General features: G+C 40.2%; 1 pseudogene; it reads right to left on the bottom strand.

The window, feature by feature from the left end:
* Positions 1-14,453: 14,453 nt before the first annotated feature.
* LOC123783207 (U6 spliceosomal RNA) lies at positions 14,454-14,552 on the bottom strand (annotated as a pseudogene).
* Positions 14,553-24,791: the final 10,239 nt, after the last annotated feature.

The following is a 24,791-nucleotide window of genomic DNA, read 5'->3' as shown; positions in this document are numbered from 1 at the left end:
GGCTGAAAAATCCCATAGTCTGCCACCTGTAGGCTGGAGCCCCTAGGAGGTGAATGGTATAATTCAATCCTAATTCAAAGGCCTGAGAACCAGAGTAGCCAATAGTGAAAATCCCAGTTTGAATCTGAAGACCCAAGAACAAGGAGCACCCATGTCCAAGTGTAAGAGAAGATAGATGTAACAGCTAAAGCAGAGACAAAATTTATCTTTTCTCCACCTTTTTTAAAATTCTGACTGCTTCGTAGCCACTTGCATTGGTGAAGGCGCTCTTTACTCAGTCTACCATTTTAAGTGATACTCTCTTCTGGCAACACCCACACAGGCACACCCAGTAATAACATTTTACCAGCTCTCTGGGCATCCCTTAGCCCAGTCAAGCTGACACAAAATGAACCATCATGAATCCACTCTTGTCAAGTTGGCTTATGCATGTCCCTAACCCATGCTTACTGGGTAAATGAAGATAATAACAAGGTCATAATTGTGTCTACATGATAGAACTATTCTGTGTACAACCAAAAATATATCAATTCCTTTCTCAGATGAGGAGGTAAAGGTCTTGAACAATGTTTACTTTGGTCCTGATGTTCCATAACTTCAGTATGATGATGTAAAATTAACAGCACTTAAATATTCATGTGAAGTCAATACACCTATGTTACATGACAGAGAAATAAGAAAGAAAACAAAGATATTTGCTTAATATGTGTGTATATAAACACACAAACATATTCATCACAAAATAAAAGGAAGTACTCATGACGATTACAGCTCTCATTCCTGTAACTAGTCCCCTGTCTGTAGCTGGTATTTATAACAATCTTCTACTACCCATTCTCTATTCCCTTTGCCTTTAGCAGGCACCTCAGCTTGTTGTGGTTCTTAACTGGGAGGCTGATCCAAAACTTCATTCCTGAAGGGTCTGGGCCATTAGTCGTCCTGCCTGGATTGGGTTGTTGTAGTTTTCCATTGGCCTTAATCACAGAGCATGGTGAAGCCTTAAGAAATCTCTTGCATTCCAGACATACTCTTTCTTATCCCCGCTGTGGAGCAGTAGTCCAATTTTCCCTGGGTAGTCAGGATCAGTCACCCCAGACAACACCGTAACTCCCTTTTTTGCCTGTTGATTCAGAGGCACGAGGAGCCTGAAATGGCCAGGTGGCAATCTTAACTTCCAGTTCACTGGAATCATTGTCGTCTTCTGGTGGAAGCCATCTTCCCTCTGGAGGTAAGACTTCTAGGTTAGCAGGACATAAAGTCATAAGAACAAGAAGCAAAAATTTGGCTAGTGGTTCACTAAGGATAATAGTGAATGGCACCCCTTCCTTTTCCACTCCTCGGTTCCTGGACCAGTGGATCCCGGCTTCCTCAGAAAAGTAGCACCATATACTGGATGCTTCTTCAAAGCCCACTAGGTTATACCTTCTAATGGATTTGGCTTTTTTTTAATCTCTGTTTCTTCTCATTAGATTTGAAAGAAACTTGAAGATAAGAATTGCATTCTAAGTATGTATCTTCTTTGATACTTACATATTGTCTGGAACATTTCATGTGCTGGGTAACGCATTTTAAGTGAATGGATATTTACAGCAGGAAGAAGGATGAATGGCTCCTGTAATCATAAGGCAACATGGGGAGGGGGGGGGGAATTGAAGGAAAGTGGTCAAAAGGTAGTACAAATTAAAGTTATACGAAAAATGAGTACTAGGGATAAGATGTACATGGTGATGCTAGCTAACCGTGCTGTGGGGTGTCTAGGAATAGTGTTAAGAGAATAGATCCTAAGAGTTCTCATCACAAGGAAACTTGTTTTTCTTTTCATTTTATTGTATCTACATGAGATGAAGGATGTTAACTAAACCTTTTGCAGTACTCATTTCACAATGTGTGTAAATCATATGCTGTATACCTTAAACTTACATGGTGACGTATGTCATTTTTCAACAAAATAAAAAAAAAAGATAATATGATCCTGGGTCATAAAGATGTGTGCAGAAATTGTCACCATTTGATTGCTCAGGAATCTAAGAAAAAGATAGAGATAAATGTTGATACCAGTTTTCAATACATATGGGTTGCCTGATAATCAGCTCTTCCCACTGCCATCAAGGAAAAGACAACCAAAGCCTATATTTACACAGAAACAAAAATAATTTATATTAATTTGCACAATAACACTGAAACACTGAGGAGATGTGTGAGCTGGAATCAGTTAGGTAACAGGAGGTAACCTTGTGGGATGTCCTGATATATGTAAGTATACCTCACATCATTTTCATTACCAGCTTCAACAGGAATAACCACAGTATTTTTCTCCCACTAATATAGTTCATTAGGGCTTTTGATGCACTTTCATATCCATTAATTCCTTTAAATATCAGAACAATCTCATAGTTTAAGTACAATCCTGTTTTCGTGCTGGGCAACAAAGAGAAAAGCCCATGAAAATAAGCTCGCAACTGTGCTCTCTGGCTTTCAACTACAACAACAAAAAGTTCATGCAATAAAAAATGGACAGTGGGTATAATTAGGAACCTCTTGTCCATTCTATTTTTAAGTTATTTGTGGCAATGAAAGGCATTCATCTTCTGAACAACAACAAAAAATTTCCGGACAATACTGAAAAAACTGCAGACACCTCTTCTTCCCTTCAATCAATTCAATTGAAGCCAAAGGAATACATGTTTCTGAGGGAAAACTAATACACACAATACAGAGGACGTAGATTATTTTTTTTAAAGATTTTTTATTTATTTAGTTGAGAGAGAGAGAGCAAGAGAGAGGGAGCACGAGCGGGGGGGCGGGGGCACAGGGAGAGGGAGAAGCAGGCTCTCCACTGAGCAGGGAGCCCATGGAGCTGGATCCCAGGACCCTGAGATCATGACCTGAGTCCAAGGCAGACGCTTAACCAAATGAGCCACCCAGGCACCCCTCCCCCACCTGGCGTAGATTATTAATAAAGGCATTTACCAGGTTCAGATCTGAATTCATTTCAAACTCCTTTATTTTCCCATTGCAAATCCATTTTTGAAGGATTGTTTTTCTCCTTTCCCCTTCCCAGTGACTACATCCAGGATAAAAGTAATTTAAAAAATGGCAGAAAGATGCCATGGATTGTATAACAGGAGAAAATTTTGAGCTATTACCACAGGTTGTTTCCCATTGCTCCCTCTTAGCCATTACCCTCTCCAATTACCATTGTCTTTATTACAATTCTGCCAGTAGTAATAACTTTATATACTATCCTGGGAAGAGAAGTTGATTCAGGTAAAATTCAAAGACTCAAATTCAAGACATTAAATTTGAAAACTCTGCCCTTAAATCTTCTATCAGTGATAAAAGTACTGAAAGTCAAGGCTTTCAAATACATAAACCACAGTTGTGAGAAGCAGGGCGAAAAAACAGAAAAGAACGCATTATGATCTAGAAACATTTTTCCCACTCAAAAGAAGATAAACGTCTGACCACAGGTAGGAAGAGGAGAATCACAGAAATGTGACAAGAATTTCAATATTTGCAGTTCTCTGAGAAGAACCCTTACTTTTTGCAACAACACGCAGGGAGAGGAGGAAGGGAGCACACTCCCCAGTAGAAACTTCGAATCTGTCTGTTAGAGGTAGCAGAGGGTCAATCCGAGAGCAGAAGGAATGACTGCCTCGCTTCCCAGTGTTATAGCCCTAGTGAGCTGCAAGATTTAAAAAGAACCCCATTACTGGCACCTGAGCTATAAAGTAGCCATTACTGAATGCTTTAGTCAATGACAGCCTCAGATATATGGCCGAAAGCTAAGTCTAAACCCAATGAATAGAAATGGTAGACAACTACCATTGTCTAGAGAGCTCATGTAGTCCCCACCCATTCAGAAAATTCCACCCATCCTTCCCTTTGCCCAACAGCTAGAGTTCCCTGGCGATTAGCTAGTTCAAAGCCTTCTCTCTTCCTGGACACACTTTATCAGAGAATCCATGAAGAAGAAATGATTTTCAGCAGCAAGATCCCCAAAACATCTGGGTTGCATCCCAAGCTGTCCGTCTTGCTAACTTATTAATAACAGAGAGGGATGACTAAAAAACTGGATAAAAAGGTTATCAGCTCCTCTTCCCTCCCTAGCATCTTTCTGATGGCCTTGATTGATGCCAGATTGCCTGGCAAGGAAGAGAAGTGCTATTTTTAGTTGGCTCTGAATCTGAGGGACTTATTTCTGCTTGTGAACCTTTATAAATATTTAAGAGAAAGAAAAAGCATGAATGGAAGAACATGTGGGCTCGCGGATATCCATCAAAGCTGTCTGTACAAATCATAGATGTGTATGTGTGGAGCTGGAGGGCCGTCTGGAGGTACAGAGCTGCATGTGGATGAATAAAAGAAAACTCCCAAAGCCTTGGAGAGAACTTCAAAGTTAAGAGAAAATCAAGGCTAATAAGGTACACACTCTGAACTCTTGATTCAGCTGCCTTCACCACCTTCAGCCTCTGTTTTCCACTCCTGCACCAGGCGTGCTCACCTTCTCTGAAAAAAAGGAGAAAGGCTAGGTGTGATAGGAGGTCAGAGACTTGGGTTCAAGTTCTATGTCTGCATGAGGCTTTTGAATGGATGAGCAAAGTAGCTCCCGCGCCGGGTCTCAGAGGCCCCACATGTAAAATGAACGTAGGGCTAACTTCCAAATCTAAATTTGTACTTGTAAAGAAGTCCTCTTCCTTCTTATGACCTTTATCCAAATTGTTTCCTTCGTTTCAGAAAACTCTGAAATGTCTTGCCTTTTGTTTTCTTGTATGGCACATTAAAAAGTCCATTCAACAGGCATTTCCTGAGTGTCTGCTACACCAAAAACCTAGTCCTAGCCTGTGGGAGAGAGGAAGCTCAGGGGAGGATCGTGTTCTCTGGTAGAAGAGCGGGTAAAGTTCTTCTCAGTTCCCTCAGGTACAACTTCAAAAGGCTGCAGTTCTCTTCAGGGGAGAAGAGAGTCTTGGGATTCCTTCTTTCAGGGAAAGAGCTCCCATGGATCCCAGTTTTAGTCAAGATTGTGGCCATTCTTTCTTTCTTTTTTTATTATTTTTTATAATAATTTTTTATTATATTATGTCAGTCACCATACAGTTTTTGATGCAACGTTCCATGATTCATTACTTGCGTATAACACCCAGTGCACCATGCGATATGTGCCCTCCTTACTACCCATCACCAGCCATTCTTTCTATCTTAACAAAACTCCTAATGACATGCCCTACAGGGCCAGAAAGTAGAACAACGCACACACACACACACGCACGCACACACACACACACGCACACACACGCACGCACACATCCAACTATTCCTTCAGTCGTATTTGCTGAGCACCTATTAAGCTAAGTACTGAGATTGTAGCGTCAAATTCCACAAGTCCTGCTCTTGTGGAATTTACAATGCAGTTGGGAATGCGCGCATTACAAAATCATTGTAAACTTGATAGGTACACCCAGGATGCCATGGCATGGATGCCCACAGTAGAGGTTCTAACCATCCAGTACACAATGGACCCCTTTATTAATCTCAACACATCCCTCTAGGAGGTCACAGGCAATTCTTCAAAGGTATCATAAGTATCTGAAACCAGCTCAGGAAATTCCGTCAGACTAGCCTTCCTCTCCCGACATCTTCTTCAAACCTCCTGTTATCCTGATGGCTTTGCTCTATGTCTCACATCCCTTTTTTCATCCATTCCAGGCTCAAGGATCCTGGCTGCAGACTATCTCACCTTGCATTCCTTTAGGAAGTCAGTCCAAGCAGCCACCCCTCTGCAATCCAGGTGAGTTTTGGCAGGACCCTCCACCCTGCCTCTCTCCCGACCCCAGCTCTGTACCACCAGCCTTCAGCCACTTGGTCTCCCAGCCTCTAAGGCATCCATTGAAACAGGCAGCTCAGCAGTGAAGGACCTGTAGGTGGTAAAGTAGGGGGTGTGAGTTCACCCCTGGGGGGGCGGGGGTTGGGCGTTTGGCGTGAATGTCTGACCCTTGGACTCGGTACAAACTCTCTGCTCATGGGGGCAGAATGTCAGTAATTTTCTGTGAGTGCAAAGTTCTGAGAGAACTAACAGAAAGAGATGAGTATATGAAACTCCCTGGGACTTAGTATATTCTCAGTACAGAATAAACTGAGACTTCCTCTTATTTAGATATTAAAGCAGTGACAGTCTGCCCCCTGTGCATCTCACTAGCGGCCTTTCCCTTCCTCACTCACACGCGAAAACCTCAATAAAGCGGTGCTGTTTGAGCCCACTTAGCCCACGCTGCACTTGCATGCCTCTGTGTGCTTCCCATGCAACTCCCACTCGCTTCCCATCCAGCACATTGCTGCATTTCCCCCCAAACTGTATAAATGTCACTTCCCTTGGGAATTCTTCCCTGACCACCACCTACCACAAAACAGCTAATTTCCTAGCAACAGTTTTCCTATAGCACTTTACACTGTCATTAGCATGAACTCATTCTTTCAAGAGACAGTAACTGGGAACCTACCACATAGCAGGGCCTGATGTGGGTTTTCGGCCAAACTGTCTTCTCCACTAGGCTGAACGACCTGGGGACAGAAACCATGCCTTTTGCCTTGGGATAGTGTAGACATCTAGGACATATCAGGCACTCAATATGCGCCTGGTCAATTGATGTAAACTGTGAATTATTCTTTAAAGGAGCTGATGGACAGGAATTGGCAGAGAGGAGATCTGAATTGATGTCTAGGGAATTAGACTCTGTGAACAAAATGGAACTAAATTTGATTAAATGGATCTCTTGCAACATCGTAATTCCATTCCAGAGTGGAAGTCTCCAATTTAGGACAGCTAAGCTCTAGTTTCGAAGCTTCCCTAAGGGATCCCAGGAAGGGATATGATCTATTCCACAGGCCGTGTCCTCTTTCCCCTTTTGGCTTCTGATTCTTAGCATTGCAGAAATATTACTCCCAGAAATAAACTGACCTTTTGAAAAGTAACCGAAATCATGCATTCCAGCCGAGGACAATGAACTTGATGTTTAAAAAATACGTTTCTGTGCCAACATAATGAACTCGTTGGCTACTACTACATTCTCTCAGTTTTTAGATAAACATAAATGTGATTCCCAAACATTTGTTTTAATAAAAACATTTTTTTTTCTTCCTACCTTTGGCAAGTATTATTGAAAATCCAGTGGGGTGGTTAAACACTGCCTTGTATCAAGTCAAGATTGTGAATTCTTTTTTCAGGACCATGCTCATCGTCTGATAACTTGTGTCATCCAAGATAGATTTGGATGTGAGTGCACGTGATAAAAATTTAATTCCATGATGACAAATGGAGAAGTGAAAACACAAGACCCTTGCTTTGAGTCTGATTGGTTCGTTCGTCACTGATAATAGCAGTGATGGATATTGGCACAGCACCTGACAGTTTACCCAACTGTATTTATTGGGTTTTTTTTAAATAGGATCCTCCCAACAAATTGGGGAAATGTTTTATTGTGACTATCGTCTGTATCTTATGGACACAGAAATTAAAATTTGAAAACATTACGTGATTTACCAAAGGACAAATGTAATGCCAGGTTTGGAAACCTCCAGGGTATGGCAGAAAGGGTGGTGGATCTAGGCCAACAAAAGTTGGTTTGATTCTTCGTTCCTCTGCATACTGGCTTTGTGATCTTAAACCATAACGGTCATTACAACAAATATTTACTTAGTGCTCACCATGTACCAGTCAATGTTCTAAGCACTTGGCTTGTCTTGTATTATTTAATCTTCATAAGCGTTTATAAAGTACATTCCATCATTATCCCCACCAATGGCTGAGGAAATGGACACAAAGGGGTAAGAAACTTGCCCAGAATTTTCTAACTGCTAAGTGGGAAAAAACAGGATTTGAACCCAAGTAATCTGAAACCAGAGTCTAACCTAACCACTAGGAAATACTGTTTGCCTGTGAAGTTAGTTGATCTTTCTTACCATCATTTTTTTTCACTCATTAGAGAGAGGCAATGATACCTACTTTGCAGGATTGTTAATGCAAATTAGAAATAATGTCCATCAGGAACCTAATAAAATTCCTGGTACATAGGTAACTCTCACTAAGTTTTCCCATTTTACTAACCTACGTGATATTTTCTATGATACATCATGCCAGGATTTCTTGTCCTAACCCTAAATATGGGTCCACAAATGTGCTACAGAGAAAGAGCACCCAAAGTCTGTGTGTGTGTGTGTGTGTGTGTGTGTGTGTGTGTGTAGTGTGTATGCATTTTTCTGGAGAAACTGTCTATAGTTTTCATTAGCCTCACAAAAATATCCATGCCCCAGTAAAACACTATCGCTTTGGATAATCTTGAAACAAGTCGTATATTCTCTGCCTCCATTTTTCCATATGGAAAATTATTTAAATATTTTCTCCAGTCAACATCATCAGCAGAAATGCATTTGCCAATTTGACTTACTGTTATCCAACTTTTAAGTACATGTTATAAAAAGAATCCACTTATTTAGATGGGTATAATAGAGTTTCAGATTTTCTGCCTCCTGTATTTTCCTCTGGCTCTATTTGGGGTTGGAGAAAAGTTTTCCTAAGTACGTGTGAGTGTGTGTGTTTACATGGGCCCTCGGGGTAAGTGATTTCTGTGAGGTTGAAAGCCTGGCCTCAATTGGCTGCCCTCCACTTATCGGAAAGCAACGTGCATGTTTATCTTGTTCCCTAATTAATCTCATCCCAGCCAACAGCAGACTACCACCAGCAGCTTTATGCCTCACAACATTTGGCAAGCATGTGGAATGCTGGGGAATGTTTGCAGCACTCGCCTTGTTTGTCATCATGCCCCATCGGGCTCTGCCAGGCTGATGATGACAAGTGGGTGTCAGTGGGCACGCTGGCCCTGCCGCCAAAGAGCTGAATAGGAATGGACAAGGCCAGGGAATCCGAAATCTTACCTGTCAAAGGAAAGGACAGGCATCTGATGCTGATTTTTATGAGATTTACGACAAGTTCAAACCAGCCCATTCCTATTTTTAGTGAAGTTGCTGGTGAGATTACAAAGGGTCTTACTTAATAAGTCCCCCTTGTCTGAGAATGCAAAAGGAAACAAACACTATAAACTGTGTGAGGCTGTGATCACCCCTCCTGTTTGACACTGGCTTTCTCACCTTTTCTTGTCTTTTATTTCTGCTTCTCTGTCACCACTTCTGCCACTTCCTTCAGCTGGTTCTTTGAGCAACACAGCTGGGTTTAATGAGTTCAGTGAACAGAACTAAATATTCCTGGACAAAATCAAGTTATGACATCTCCTTAAGTACATAGTCAATGGTCTTCGAGCAATTCTAGGGAAATCATTCTAAGCTCTTTTCCAAACCCTCTTGCTCCTAGATACTTGGTTAAAGGGCTTTGCCATTGCCAATGTTTGATGCATTTTCACATGAAATTATAATTGTTCAAATTTATGTAGCTCCATTCACCAGAGTCTGACGTTATTATAATCATCTGTAAGGTATGCAAAGGAGAACAGAAAGCAATAATAGTATTTTTAAGTGGTATAAGGCTTTGTTGGTTTTAGACCACTAAACCTTATTTTCTTATCTGTGAACTGATGTGTCATTTTTAAACATTTAGTACCCCCAATTTTTAATAATAGTTTAATGTCCAATATGAATCAGAGGAGACCGTTAATAAGCAACGTTTGATTTATCCTGAAACCCTAGATGACACTTAGTGGAGGCGTGAATGAAGCTTCAAATTGATGACATCCCTTACCTTAAAAAAAAAAAAAAACCCTCTTCAAATTTGTTTCCCACCCAAACTACCATTTTTTTCCTCTCACCTTGCTTTCACGGTCACATTTCTTGGTCTCCTCCCACGCATTCCCCAAACCCTTGTAACTTGTGTTCTTCTCTCATCACCTCTAGAAACTAGTTTCTTACAAGTGTCCTAACGTGAGGCACCTGGGTGGCTCAGTCAGTTAAGCCTCAGACTCTTAATCTCAGCTCAGGTATTGATCTCAGGGTCATGAGTTCAAGCTCTGCATTGCGCTCCATATCGGGTGTGGTGCCTACTAAAAAAAAAAGACCCAACAATCTCCAAACATCATTCCCCATCTCAGACCTCTTTTCCTGCTCATCTTCTATGAACCCTCCATAAAGATGACTCCTTCCCCCACCCTACAGCTTCCTCATTACTTTCAGTCACGCAATCCCACCACTATTTTCCCTACTGCTTATTTTGCCATTCTTATTGGCCCATTTTGTGGAAAGCTTCACCATCAAATATATTCATTATCCACTGTTTCAGTTAATTCATCTACCTAAGAGTATTTATAAATGTCCAAAACTGCCAGGACTGCTTCTCACAATATGGCACACTGAGGATCTGAAAACCTCCCAGCTACGAAATCCCTAGAAACACTAGATAAATATATAAGAAATCATTTAAATAAGGGGAAAGTACCCAGGAAACATAAAAATAGGAGGAAAATCAAAATCATATGCAGGGTGTTAAATAATCCTGAGGCTGCCTTCTCAAGCAAAATCCAAACGCACATTTTTGACCACCTACCACACAGCCTCCCATGACTATGTTACAAAAACCTCAAACTTGATATAGGCTAAAGAAAGAAAAGCAAAACAGCTTTCAAAATGTTCTCTCTCATTTGTTCTCAGCCTAAGCGAATGGAATCACAGCTCTTTCTGTCATTTCCATAGTTCCTGTGTTATCCTCCTCCCAATTCCTCCTGTAACCTGATATCCAGTGTACCTGAAAAGAGTCCTAGCCACCATGTGTCTTGAGGGTTAATTCTTATTAATTCTTTCCATTTGATAAGTTCACGTGGTGGGGCTTCTCTCTTGGATATCTCGTGCATTCTCCAAATCCTCTGCTGAAACTAAATTCCTTCTGTGTTAAGCAGGGACACTGATACTATCTAATTCTTACCAAACTCTTCCTGGAGAATCTTCGGTGCCACAGCAGTGTGACCCCAGTGAGGCTGCCATGTCCATTTGAGTGTCACCCGTGCCTAAAGATCTCGACTGGTCACACTGAGTGTACAGTCTATAGCCCTTTGCCTGGATATTGATGCCAGCAAATTTAGCAACTTGAGAGCTTGCTGCCTACACACCTTTTCCTCTACCCTGGAAGGGAACACTTCGTACTTATAAGGAGACACCTTGAATCGAAACTTCAATTTTACCAACTACTGGGATTCAAGTATGTCTGAGCATATATCTGGAAAGCTGCTATACCGGGTATAATTGTGCCTACCCGAAGTTCACGTGCATGAGAATGTGATGAGCGTTTGGGAGAGTGCATGTCTCAGGGAAGGAGGGTTAGGCAGAGAATACAGGCCATGAGATAAAGCCATGGTCACTGAGAAGAAGGAGTAACTTTGAGTTTAATATAATATCAATTTCTCATATACCCATCAAAGCCCAGTACCCCATGAAATCCTGTGTGTAAGCTCTGTAGAAATGGTGTGCCACTTATAGGGATGAAATGGAGTGAAAGCCTTTTTGTACTGTGATAATTACCAGACTGAATTTCTGTTTGCCATCTTGTGCACTCAAGAGTGAAAAGACATCTCAGGCCTGGGGTCAGTGGGAGGGTTGACTGGAAAAGATGACATTTGCTCTCACAACAATACAGGGCCCCAGAGTCCAAGTGATTAAAACTTTGGCTTCAAGCTCAGCCTAGAACAAGAAAGGAAGCAAAGGTCAAGGTGGCGTGAGATGAAGGAAGATCCAGGCAGAAATATTAGGTACAAGAGTAGAATTTCAAGATATTGACATGGTGCAAGTCTTTTAGCTTCAAGGAGTTCTCACCTCCCCCACTTCTTACTCAGTAGGCCTGCATCTAAGACTCACCAACATCACATTCTCATTGCACCCTCTACTCCCCACACCCCCACTAGAAGCTGCAGCATCTAGTCCCAGAGTACAAGGTTATGCCGTAATAACACACACAAACAACACATACACACCAACAACCCCTTCGCATGTATCCTGGTCAGGCAACTGAGCATTGCTTAATTATAATTACCTCCCCTGATCTGTCCTACATCTCTTCCTCTTCCTCTTTCCTTTTTCTTTATTTTTGTACCATGATCAAATATATGTTTTTCAAAGTCTCTCTCCCTCCTACCTCTTTAACAGTGTATGCATCTTCCTAACTCCTGATATGGCTTCTGGAAAGTCAATACCACAGGTATGCCTTGAAAACTACTATGATATCCTCCTCTAAATAATTATTGAATGAGATGACTAGTCTAAAGATTAGCAACTAGCTGGAGACAGAACAGAGATGACTCTCAATATGTAATTTCTCCTCTTGAGAAAAGGAAATTGATCTCATATTGAATTATATCCACTTGATACTGACCGAATAGTTTGCTATGTATTTAACATAGTAGAAATGCTGGATGAATAACAGATGAAGTCATATTGTAGATTCTGGTCATCACTCCGGAGAACGAGTGGACTCAGCGTTTCTAAGCACCCTGGACAGTTCCTTTGCTCTCATCAGTTCTACCCCTTGCATCTTTCCATTTGGATAAATGGGCCCTATTATCACCACACAGGTTTTAAAATGAAATGTCAGAAACTATCTCAGCTGTCATCTTGTACAACTTCTTTTTTGAGAGGTGAAGAAGCTTAGACCGATGGGTCAATTACTTTGTCCAAGGTCACTGCTATCTTGTCTGGAATAAAAACAAACAAACAAACAATTCAAGTCTCCTAAGTCCTATTCTGAAAGCCTTCTCTACAACATATTGAGTTTCCTAAATTCGTCTTAATCATTATTTTAAAAGTAAGAGAGTCCAAGAAAGTTGGGAGAATCTAAACATACTTATTTGCCAAAGCTAACATTCTCTCCTTTCTCACTCATCTTCATAATCTGAGAGTGTAGTTTGGAAGAAAACTGTGTATTCTTTCTACCTAGTTGAAGTTAAAACTCTGCCTTATTTATCTATTTATGTTTTTGTTTATTTTTTCCCTCTCTATATGTGGTCAGGATATGAAGATGTCACAAAAACCAGTGTTTCCAAGGCTCATGCCCCTCATGCAGGATATGGGAGATTGCATTCCTTCTAAGACATTATCTTATACGTACATAAAATTTGGTTGATTCAAAATGCTCTTAACCTAATATTAAATATTTAAATGCTAATTGTACCTTCATTTCCAGCACGCGACTGTACCAATAACCTCATTTTAAAATCACTAGGGCCTTTTGCTGTTGTTGTTTTTGTCAAAAGCCAATGCCAGAGGTGATGTGCCCACAGGAACCTCTAAAAATCCATTTTTGTGCAGCATTACTTACACTCATCCATTCTTTCTGCATTACAGCTCTATTGGCAACTTTCCTTTTCAATCAGTTTCTATTAATGAATGTTAACACATCACATTTTAGGCTCTGCTAAGATGAAATATTGTCAAAATAAATAAATCTTTCCAACAGCCATGTTCATTTCCTGTTTTCCTTATTTTCCTACTGTGATAGAAGTTTTCTTCTTTTTCTTTAATACCCTTGATTTTGACACTTTCTTTTGGCTACTATACTGCTAATATATCATATTTGCCAAAGTAGCTATTGTAGAATAAACCTAATTCTTCATTCTTATAATCTTATATATTCCCCTCCTAACCTCATCTCTCATCCTTTCTGATCAACCAAAGGGAAAGCCCCCACCAAACTCCCCCACTCCCACCCAACCTTTCTTGCCATCTGCAGGACCAGAACTGTTGCAAGAGTTCTTTCTGCTGCTAGAAAGAAGATTATAACACCAGTTGAGTTGCCACAGCCATACATTCCATTTGTATCCCTCCTCACCCTCCACCTAAAGCCCAGACGTCTAGCATTTCTTCCTTGGATATGATGTGGCCATAATATCAACATCACTCAGAGATGATTCAGGTGATGAGCAATCCATGATGTATAAAAGGCTCAGAGAAATAGTTCCTGGTCAGGTCAGGCTTGAACTGGCCCTGAAAGAAGGAGAGGAGATACCCTAATGGAAAGGAAGAGAGAAAATATTCCATGGGTGATTTCTTGATTTAAGAGGTTGGCTTTATGTATTCATAGGTCTTTCTTTTGTTGTTCTAAAGAATAAGGTTATTCTTTATTTTTTTTTTAAAGATTTTATTTATTTATGTGACAGAGAGACAGCCAGCGAGAGAGGGAACACAAGCAGGGGAGTGGGAGAGGAAGAAGCAGGCTCTCAGCGGAGGAGCCCGATGTGGGACTCGATCCCGGAACGCCAGGATCACGCCCTGAGCCGAAGGCAGACGCTTAACGACTGCGCTACCCAGGCGCCCCTCTTCTTTATTTTTTTTAAGTTTTTGGTTTAGTTCCAGTTAGTTAACATACAGTGTAATATTAGTTTCATGTGTACAACATAGTGATTCAACACTTCCATGCATCACCCAGGGCTCATCATGACAAGTGCACACCTTCATCCCCATCACCTGTTTAAAAAAAAATGGAACACTTCACGAATTTGTGTGTCATCCTGGTGCAGGGACCATGCTTATCTTCTCCGTATCGTTCCAATCTCAGCGTATGTGCTGCCCACTCATAGATGATTCTATTCAAAAAGACTTTTCAAAAGTCTCTCTGAAGGACAAAGAAAAGTCACATATTTGTGCACATTAGGGCCAAAATTTTATAACTTCTTTATATTAATTTTCTGAACATTAAGAAACATAAGCAAAGTAACTATTCTTGGTAAATCTTACATACTTTAATCAGTTTCTTAGCTGTAGCAGACTCTAAAACTGTCACAGATATTTTTCCGAAGAATTTCTTTTTATTAAGACAGTCCTATTATTTTTAATTTTGCCCCAAAGTTTCTTGCAATCTTCTTAAAAGTTGAATTTTTGTTTAATAAATTTGAAATTATTGGCATTGCCCATTGACTTGTCTTGTAGACCATGTTATTTTTTATTGAGAAAAATCTCCAGGTGGTCAGATGAGGCGAGACCAAATTCCACTGAATAGGGAAGATGCTTAATTCTAATTCCTTGTAAGAAAGTGTACAAATATTTCAGCTCAAATGTCTTCAAAGTTTCTATTTTTGGGTTTCCACCCAAATTATTTTCACTTCGTAGAGGATCAAACTCTTCAGATAAGATGTTTCTATTTGCCACATTTAAAAATGGTGGCCCAGAAGGGAGGGGGCTGGGGGATGGACAAAATGGGTGAAGGGGAGTGGGAGGTACAGACCTCCAGGCATGGAACAAATAAGTCATGGGAATAAAAGGCGTTCATAGGGAATAGGGTCAATGATATCGTAATAATGTTGTATGGTGACAGATGGTAGCTACGCTTGTGGTGAGCATAGCGTAATGCATAGAGAAGTCGAATCACCATGTTGTACACCTGAAACTAATGTAACATTGTATGTTAACTATACTCAAAATTCTTTAAAAACCTTCATAAAATAAGTACTTCATAAAATGCAAATGTTGCAAAGTCATAAGTCTTCTCAACTTTCCTTCCATTCTGGAAGAAAATATAAATGCATCTAATTAAAAATAAAATTTCCATTAAAAGACTATTTCCCAAAGCTGAAATATTTCAAGGCTTTATTGAATTTTAGGATTAAGGTTTATATATTCTGAGTTCTCACAGTCTCATTAGATGAGATTCGCCCCACACTGGCAACCCAGATCAATTTTTCTGTTTTTGTATTTATTTTCAGGATCGTCTTGCTCGAACACTTTATTTCTAGTAATTGAAATTTTCTACAATCTTCAAAAACTAAAGTTTTGTGGTGTGCCAATTATTGAAAACTTTTTTTTTTTTTGACAGTTGGCTGACCTGCCAGCCCACCACCTCCAGCCTGTCCTGCAAAGGGTGAAAAGTTGGCCCCCGGGGCCCTGGCCCTGGCTGTGGCCACCCTGCCTGGCCCAGGAGTTTCTGGGTCCCAGCCACCACAAGCAACAGCTGCAGCACAGCCGACAAGTGGAACATTCCAAAAACTTTAATAAGATGTTCAAGTGATTTGGAGCAAAATACAATTACAGTCAGGTAGCTCATGGGGCGCCTGGGGGGCTCAGTCAGTTAAGCGGCTGCCTTCAGCTCAAGTCATGATCCCAGAATCCAGGGATTGAGCCCCGTGTCGGGCTCCCTTCCCAGCAGGGAGTCTGCTTCTCCCTCTGCCCCTCACCCCTCTCATGCTCTCTCTCTCTAATAAATACATAAAATCTTTAAAAATAAATAAAATCAGGTAACTATTTACCCCCCAAAAAAAGTTTTAAAAGACTTTATGGGACATACAGGTTGATTTACATAAAGTTTTAATATTTGTAAAATTTGCTCATTGACTGATACGAAACATTAACCTCCTTTTATTTTTTTATATTCAACATCAGCTTCATAACAAAAATTAAGTTGAATTATTTTAACCCCATTTATAAAAAGTCATAAACGTTATCAGCGATAGTTTCTATTTTGGGCTTGTTTGGATGGACACAGTTTGAGTAATATGTTTACCACTAATTCCATACACACTTCGGTGCCCTAGATTTTCTCACTGAGTAACAACAGCGATCATTTTAAGGGTATAAACTATCTTTATGGCCTTGCAGTTTGAAACGAATGACTCAGCCTTTTTCCACCGGGATTCTTCAAGAGAATTAAACTCGCTGGCTCCAAGGCGCCCACTGGATGCCATGGCATGCACATCTGGAATGGTACTAGTTGTGTACCATCTTGGGCAAAATTGAGAGAAAATGGTCTCTCAAACCACTTGTCTGTGTTTTCTGGCTCAGCTGAGAAACTCAGCTTATCACGTTAATATAAAACTGTCATCATTGAACTGCTACCGAGTATTTTCTTCCGTACATGGAGCCAACCTAGTAAACAGATATTTCTTCGGTGTTTGTATGAATGTACACAAGAAAACTTGGTATAAAAAAAAATCAAAGAAATTAATTGGGAAGGATATTCACTTTTTTAAATGTGCATAAAAAGTCAAGCTTCCCATTATTATATGTAAACACACCCTCGAGAACTGCAGATATTAAATTATTACGTTAGGGCCTGGTCTTCCTAAACTAGTAATTCTCTAGTGGATGCTGATGCTTCTTCAGCAGATTTCTGTTTTCATGTTGCCATGTGGTCAGTGACCGCACCGCAGCCTCCGGGGTGGATGGGGAATGTGGACAGACCTTGTGTGCCAGTTACCCGTTCATCATCAGCTCCCATGAGAATGAAGATGTAGTCCTTGAATTTGCATTCAACAGGCTCTTTTCTTCTTTTGGAACTTATTTCTGTCAAAAAGGCTTATTGCAAAAGAAAAAAAATGTATCACCAAACACTGAGATACTGGCTGTAGATTTATATCACCTGTATGATGACAGAGTCACCATAGCAAAAGCCTTCAGACCACTCACTACGTGATCTACGCAGGACCGCCCAGTTTCCAGTTCACACACACATTTCATGTAGACGTCACAAAATTTCCCCTGTGCGGCATTTATGCCGCCAACCGGTGGCCGGGCCACTTTATGCCTCGCTCGGGTTGTAGCAGGAGCAACGGCAAGACCATGTCACAACCGGCTGGCAAATCCCGTGGCCACCAGGGCAGCAACTTGAAATGCATCTGCCAGTACCACTCAAAACCAGAAAAATTGAACCACCCCACGCGGCTTGTATCTGAATACATTTCGTCACCAAGCACCCGACATTCGTCTCTTGAGAAGGAGGCATCTATTAGTTATGTCTTAAAAGAGTGATTGAACCACACAGTCAGCTAGAGCTCTCTTCACTCTACATGTGGCTCACACCGTTCTAGAAGAGATCAGAGGGGAGGTGTCAGCTACAAGGTAGAAGTCCACCAAGCCCAACCTAACCAAGTGCTATTATTATTTTAATGCAACAATTAACATTAATACTTATGGAAGCCAGTGAACAATCCAGAGCAAATGCTAAATTGGATGGAATGATGGACAACAGGTAAAACCTGGAGATGGTTGCCAGCAAATGGAGACATAAGATTACTTGTACTGTAAGTAAACAAACAAAAGCATCTAAGCAGAATTTTTTTCTTAAGATTATTTTAATTTCCAGGGGCGCCTGGGTGGTTCAGTTGGTTAGGCATCTGACACTTGATTTCAGCTCAGCTCCTGATTTCAGGGTCACGAGATCAAGCCCTGCTTCGGGCTCCACGCTGGGCATGGAGCCTGCTTAAGATTCTTTCTCACCACCTCCCTCTGCACCGGCCCCCAATCCTGCTTTCTCTCTATTACAAAAAAAAAGGGGGGGGGCGTTTAACTTTCCACATTATAACGCTCAACAAAGTTCAGGGTTTTATTACATGTTTTTTTTTTTAAGAAAAAGAAGGGGCACTTGGGTGGCTCAGTCAGTTAAGCATCTGCCTTTGGCTCAGGTCATGATCCTGGGGTCCTGGGATGGAGTCCTGCATGGGGAACCCTGCTCAGCAAGGAATCTGCTTCTCCCTCTCTCTGTCCCTCCCCCCTGCTTGTGCTCTCTCTCTCTCATGCGCACTCTCTCTCTCTCTCAAATAAATAAGTAAAATCTTTTTAAAAAGCTGCTAAAATGAGTATATTCCAAATGACAACTTATTAGCCTGAACCAAATGTAGTTGCCATCTTTACAGTTCAAAAATAGTTAAATCTCAACAACTTCGTATTAACAATCTTAACACTTCGACACAGTCCATAGTCCAGAAGCCATGTTGTTGAAGCTAAAGAACAAGAGGGACTTTTGGTGGAAATACAAGCATAAAACATGAAAACAATATGCACATTCCGGGAAAGGACCGAAAAATGGAAGATCGGGGCTATAAAAATTACGAATAGGTCTTTGCTCTAATTACGTCTCTCAAATTTTATGAAATGTGTCTTGAGCAAGATCTACCCTGAAATATTCTCAAGAGGATATGAGTTCAGAAACCAAAAAGAAACCAGAGGCTCACAGAGGATACCAGTAATTTGTCTGGCACTTTGCAAAGTGAGAAAGAGATTTGAAAACCGAATGGGACAGATTAGACGCGAAAAGAGAGAAAAGCAAGAACAGATTCTCAGGGAAGCTTGGGCCTTGCCCGGAGGTGTACCAGTCACGCACTTAAAACCCTTTAACATCAAAACCCTGTTTAACACATGCTAAGGCCCAGCTGGATGTGATTTCCAATTCTCCCCTTAATTTTTCTCAGGTGCTGAACTTGTAAAGCCCCCCCAGCTTCACGGAGCTCGTGATATGGTCGAAGCTGCCTAACTCCATGCCATACCACAGAGGTATTTACGGCAAGGGGGGTGGGTGAGGGAAACTCTCCTATTTTAATTTGGGACAGCAGGAAACGTGCAGTACTGGGGAGAAAAGTCCTGGTCTTGTGTGATTGGTCACATCACTCATAAACTAGCTGTGACACCCAACAGATCCCTTCGTTTCTTGAGACTTCATCAAGGAAGGGGGAGTTTGGGCCAGAGAAACATGATGTGTCTGTGCTTTTCCTGAAATGTGTGATGTGTGATTTTCCTGAAATTGGGATAATGCAAAATTAGCAGATAGCTTCTGTCCCCATGTTCTTAGGTAGCCCCCGGGAATGGAGAGGAAAAAAATAAAAGAGTAAAACCCCAGGAATCTTCAACTAATGTGGAAGAAGTCAATAGAATCAGAAGAGAGGCAAAAAGTGGGGTCCAAGGTCCGGGGAGGCAGGGTTGGAGAATGAATTTGTCTGTTTTCAAGTTACTTTTTACCAAACCTGCCTCTGGGTGCTGTGGAAAAGAAATATCATTTAGAGAGTTTATTTTTGCTTCTTGCTGAGATCTGTGTGACTGAAATTCAGCCTTGTTTTTTTATCCTCCTGCTGTTTTTCTGTTTGTTCAGTACTGAGCATTTGAGAGATATTTCAACTCTGAAAGGGGAAAAAAAAAAACACTACAGGGTAAAGTTCCATGTCTGGACATTTTTCTTATAAATTCTTCTCTCTCTCTCTCTCTTTTTTTTTGGGTTTTTTTTTTTTTGGTGCATATTTGAGGAACTTCAAAGCATGTGTTCTTAATCACTCTATTGGCATTTCATTAACGTTTGCAATTCTGACTTATTAAATCTAAATGAAGTCCTTATTGGAGACATTTAATATATAGTACAGTATGCTAGGAGCAGGATAAAATGTCCTGAAGGATGGAGTAAATGAATTTCCATGCATGTCTTCTAGAGTAGCATTCTTTTCTGGAAGGATATCCTCCAAAAGCAGGAAGATGCCATTGTTAGCTGTTTGTTTGTTTGTTTGCCTACCAAAGAGATTTTTCACCTGCAGTTAACCTATTAGCGATAATGTTGTTTGACTGGAGATACTAAATAATTGTTCAATCTTCATTGTTTAAATAAGGAAACCAAATATTCAGGTTATGGGCTTTGCCTAAGGTCATATAGATAGTAAGCAACACAGCCACACCTTCTAACTTCTGGCCCTTGGTTTATCCCATTGCATAAATTAAACAACACTCACTTCTGAAAGTTCCATTATCAGAACACCATCTCGGATTTGGCTGTGGGAACTTAGGTTGCATAACCATTTGACCCTCACTGTTTTTTTGTTTTGTTTTGTTTTCTAATAACGTGGAGGTTTCCACTTCCTCAGTTGAAGTTGGCAGGTTAGCACAAATGAGTTCATCTGTCGAAGACTATATTAGAGAGAGTCAAGCAGGAGGGACCAGGGAATGTAGGCTTAAGAAAAGTTATCCCCGACCTTATTCCTTAAGGATTCTCTCGACTGCAATTTCTCCATGGTTCCTCCAAAGATTAAAATATTGAAAAAAATGGGAGCCTGTTGTTAGCAAAAGTCTGTTAGCATTACCCCTGGCCTTGTTTTCACTAGCATGCCTAAGATCCCTTGTTCACCATTCCAATATCCAAAATTCAAAATAATCTGAAACTAAAAGTTATTCTTACTGAGTCACTGAAACTCATTTGGCAACACAAGCTGATATAGGGGCGCCTGGATGGCTCAGTTGGTTAAGCATCCCACTCTTGATTTCAGCTCAGGTCATGATCTCAGGGTCCTGGGATTGAGCCCTGCATCAGGCTCTGAGCTCAGCAAGGGGTCTGTTTCTCCCTCTGCCCCTCCCCATACTTGTGCTCTCTCTCTCTCTTGCGAATAAATAAATAAAATCTTTTTTTTAAAAAAAGCTGATATAGACTGATATGTTTACCTATAGTCTTTATCCTAGTGAGTATGAATATTCAGTCAACAGTTTTGCATTTGTTTATAGGGCGGGGGTCCAGACCTTACAGGGATATACTATAATAGCATAGGCATATTTCTAAAATTAACAAAATCTCCAGTTGCAAGACACATCTGGCAATATTGGATTTTGAATAAGAAATTTTAGACCTCTATATAAAAGTTGTGTGCTCCCAGAGCCTTGGGAAAATTCAAAGCATGATTTGTGGCACTCAAGTGAGATGATCTGTCTTACAACTTGGCAAGACTCTATTTTGGGTGGCAGCATCTTTCATGTATGCAAAGCATATGTTTCTGTACCATATCAGAAGAAATCATGTTGACTTTCTCAGAGGACAATTCAGGGAAATTGTTTTCAAGAACTGAAACACTCCATAGCTTAAATCCAGAAGCCATTCTCGTACTCGTAGCACACACTTAAAAAACTCATGAACTTATGGAACTCAGCAAACATAAGAAAGTTAACAATTGCACTAGTGACAACTTCTCCAAATGATATTCTACGGGAAACTGCTGAGATAGAAGGCTGTGACCAAAAATGCTAGAGAAGCCCCGAATATTCTTCCTGTTCTTGGAAACTGACAATGTACATTAGTCAATTAAATACTTGGAAAAATCCTGCAAAAACAGCAACTGTTTAGCTCATTTGACCATGAAATTCATCATTTCCAAAAATATAACATCTCAAGGTACTTAACATTTTCATGAAAGAAACACTGAGAAAGTTACTTGCTGTTATTGAATATTGCTAAATTTGGGTTCTCTACTATTCCCAAATGGGATGACAGACAGAGAAGACCAATGAGGAGCTAGGTCATGGAGAAAGGTTATAGGCACTTGAGTGGGAAGATGAGTGTGAAAAAGAGAAAATTTGGAATCTGATTCATCACTGATGTCTTGCAATGTTCCCACTATTATCATCAGAGTTTCCTCCTGCGGCTAAAAAGTTCCTTTAGATAAAATTTTCTGGTTGGTCTATTTTAGCTGGACATAGTTTCTTTTTAAACTATGTTAAAATACGTATAACAAACTTTATCATATTAATCACTTTAAGTGTACAGTTCAGTGGCATTAAGTTCATTAACATTGTTGTGCGACCATGTCCACCACCCATCTCCAGATTGTTTTCATCGTCTCAAACTGAAATTTTGAACCCATGAAACAATAACTTCCCATTCCCTCTTTCCCCCAGCCTCTGGCAGCACCATTCAACTTTCTGTCTCTATGAATTTGACTACTCTAGAGACCTCATATAATTGGAATCACACAATATTTGTCCTTTTGTGACGTACCAAAATGTCCCTAAGTTTCATCTAGGTTGTAACACGTATCATGACTTCATTCCTTTTTAAGACTGAATGATATTCTATTGTATGTACAACATTTTGTCTTTCCATTCATCCATCGATCACCACGAGGGTCGCTTCCACCTTTAGGCTATTGTGAATCATGCTGCTATGAACATGGGTGTACTAATATCTGTTTGAGCCCCTGCTTTCCATTCTTTGGGTATATACACAGAAGTGGAATTGCTGGATCATATGATAATTCTATGGTCAATTTTTTAAGAAACCATTATACTACTTCCAAAATAGCTGTACCATTTCACATTCCTACCAACAGTGTACAGGTTTCCAATTTCTCTAACTCCTCCTCAACACTTGATATTCTGTTTTTCTTAATAGTGGTCATCCTAGTAAGAGTGAGGTGGTATCTCATTATGATTTTGATTTGATATTTTCCTGAATTTAATGATGTGGAGCATCTTTTCATGTGCTTATTGGCCCTTTATATATCTTCTTTTAAAAATATCTATTCAAGTCCTTCGCCCATTTTTTAGTCAGGTGGCTTGTTTTTTTGTTGTTGAGTTTTAAGCTGAACATAATTTTTAAAAATTATGAACTGTCCCTAAAGGTAGAATTCACTGCCTCTGAGATGGTGAATTTTTATGATTTGAGCTGTTCAAACAGAAGCTGAAATTATAGCTCCTTAGTAATTTAATTATCTGCTGTATTAAAAAATGTTCACGTACCAGTTAAAGATGACTATTTGAATGCATGCATTTATTGACACTTCCACTCAAAACTCCACTAAATTGGAGTTTCAATAATTCATTCCACAAATATTTATTGAGCACCTACTATGTGTCAGCCCTATTTTTGGCACAGTAATGGATAAAACAGTCTTTGGAATTCAGAAACTTATGCTGTGGAGATAGAAAATGGAAATAGTTGTTATTTCAGAATCACAATATCGTAGGACAAGAATTTCAGGTAGCTGGACCAGCAAGCAAAAGGTCTTGAGACAAGAGAATGCTCAGTACCTTCATAGAAGTGAAGGCTAGTATGGCTGAGAGCAGTAAGGACAAGAGGTCATGGTGGAAGATAGAATTTGGATAGACAGGACATACAGTGCTAAGAAAAGACTCTTGGATTTTATTCTAAAGATAAAGGGAAATCAATGGTGTACTTTGAGCAATGGAAATGTAGTCAAATTTAGACTTTAAAAGATCACTCTGTCTGCTGTGTAGAGAATATTCCTAGCAGGGAAAAAAAATGGAATTAACAATTAAGAGTAATCCAAGTGAGAGGTAATACTGGGTTGGTCCAGGTCAATAGTGTTAGGGTAATGAAAAGTCAGAACTGAAATATACTTTGAAGGTAAAGTCAATAGATGTGCTGACAGATTGAATACGAAGGTAAAAGAATGAAAATAAGGAAGAATATCTCAGCAACTGGGTGATCGATTATGTCATTTCCTGATATGAGGATGTGAGAGGAGCAGGTCTGGGTGGGGAAGAAATGAAGAGTTTGGTGTTAGAATGTTAAGTTTGAGATACGAACGACTATCACAAGGAGATGCAAAGTAGGGAACAAGCAGAACTTTAGGCTGACTTAGCAGGAAAGAAAAAGAGAAAACTTCCTCTGGCAGTAAAAAAAGACTGATTTACCCTATTTGAGAAAAGATCAGGAATTTGAGATGACAAGATACTTCTGAAAATGGTGGTGGAAATAAGACTGAAAATAGCAAGATTTATTAGAAGTTTTTGTGGGAATAGTTAGCTTCCCAGATCCCTGAATCTCTACTCCCTCCATTTGATTGGGCATCTGCCTATCCTTTATTCTAGCAGAAGAATAAAGAGTTGCCTTCTGGACATGTTGAACTAAAGACATTCTAGAGCTGAAGACATGAGGTTTGGGAGAGTGTGGAAACACTGCACTGAAACAGGAGTGTTACATTAAATCACACCATATGTCAAGTCATAGACCCCAAGTCAAGACCCCACCTGTACTCCTACCTCAACTTGCTTTCCAAGGGGTAACCAGATTTATTTCTCCCCTACATAAGACCAGAGATTCTTCTTTGAGAAATCTGCCTAATCCACTACAAAAGGTTCTAATGTGGGCATCTCATTTGACCAATCAAATCACCTTACTGAGAACCCTACCAGTTCACAAGCCCCACTCAAGCACAAAAAGATTCCAAACAGTTCTTAGTGCATCATTTTTAAATATGAACAGAAAACCAAAGCACATCAGATATTTGAGGAAATTCTGTATATGGAAGACATATCAAAACAAACAAAATGCAGGGGCACCT

The sequence above is a fragment of the Ursus americanus genome, chromosome 16 (genome assembly GCF_024610735.1).
Source record: "Ursus americanus isolate L20-20 chromosome 16, mUrsAme1.1.p, whole genome shotgun sequence".
Classification (NCBI taxonomy): Eukaryota; Metazoa; Chordata; class Mammalia; order Carnivora; family Ursidae; genus Ursus; species Ursus americanus.
The sequence above is the reverse complement of the archived record's forward strand: the minus strand, read 5'-3'. Positions and strand labels throughout refer to the sequence as shown.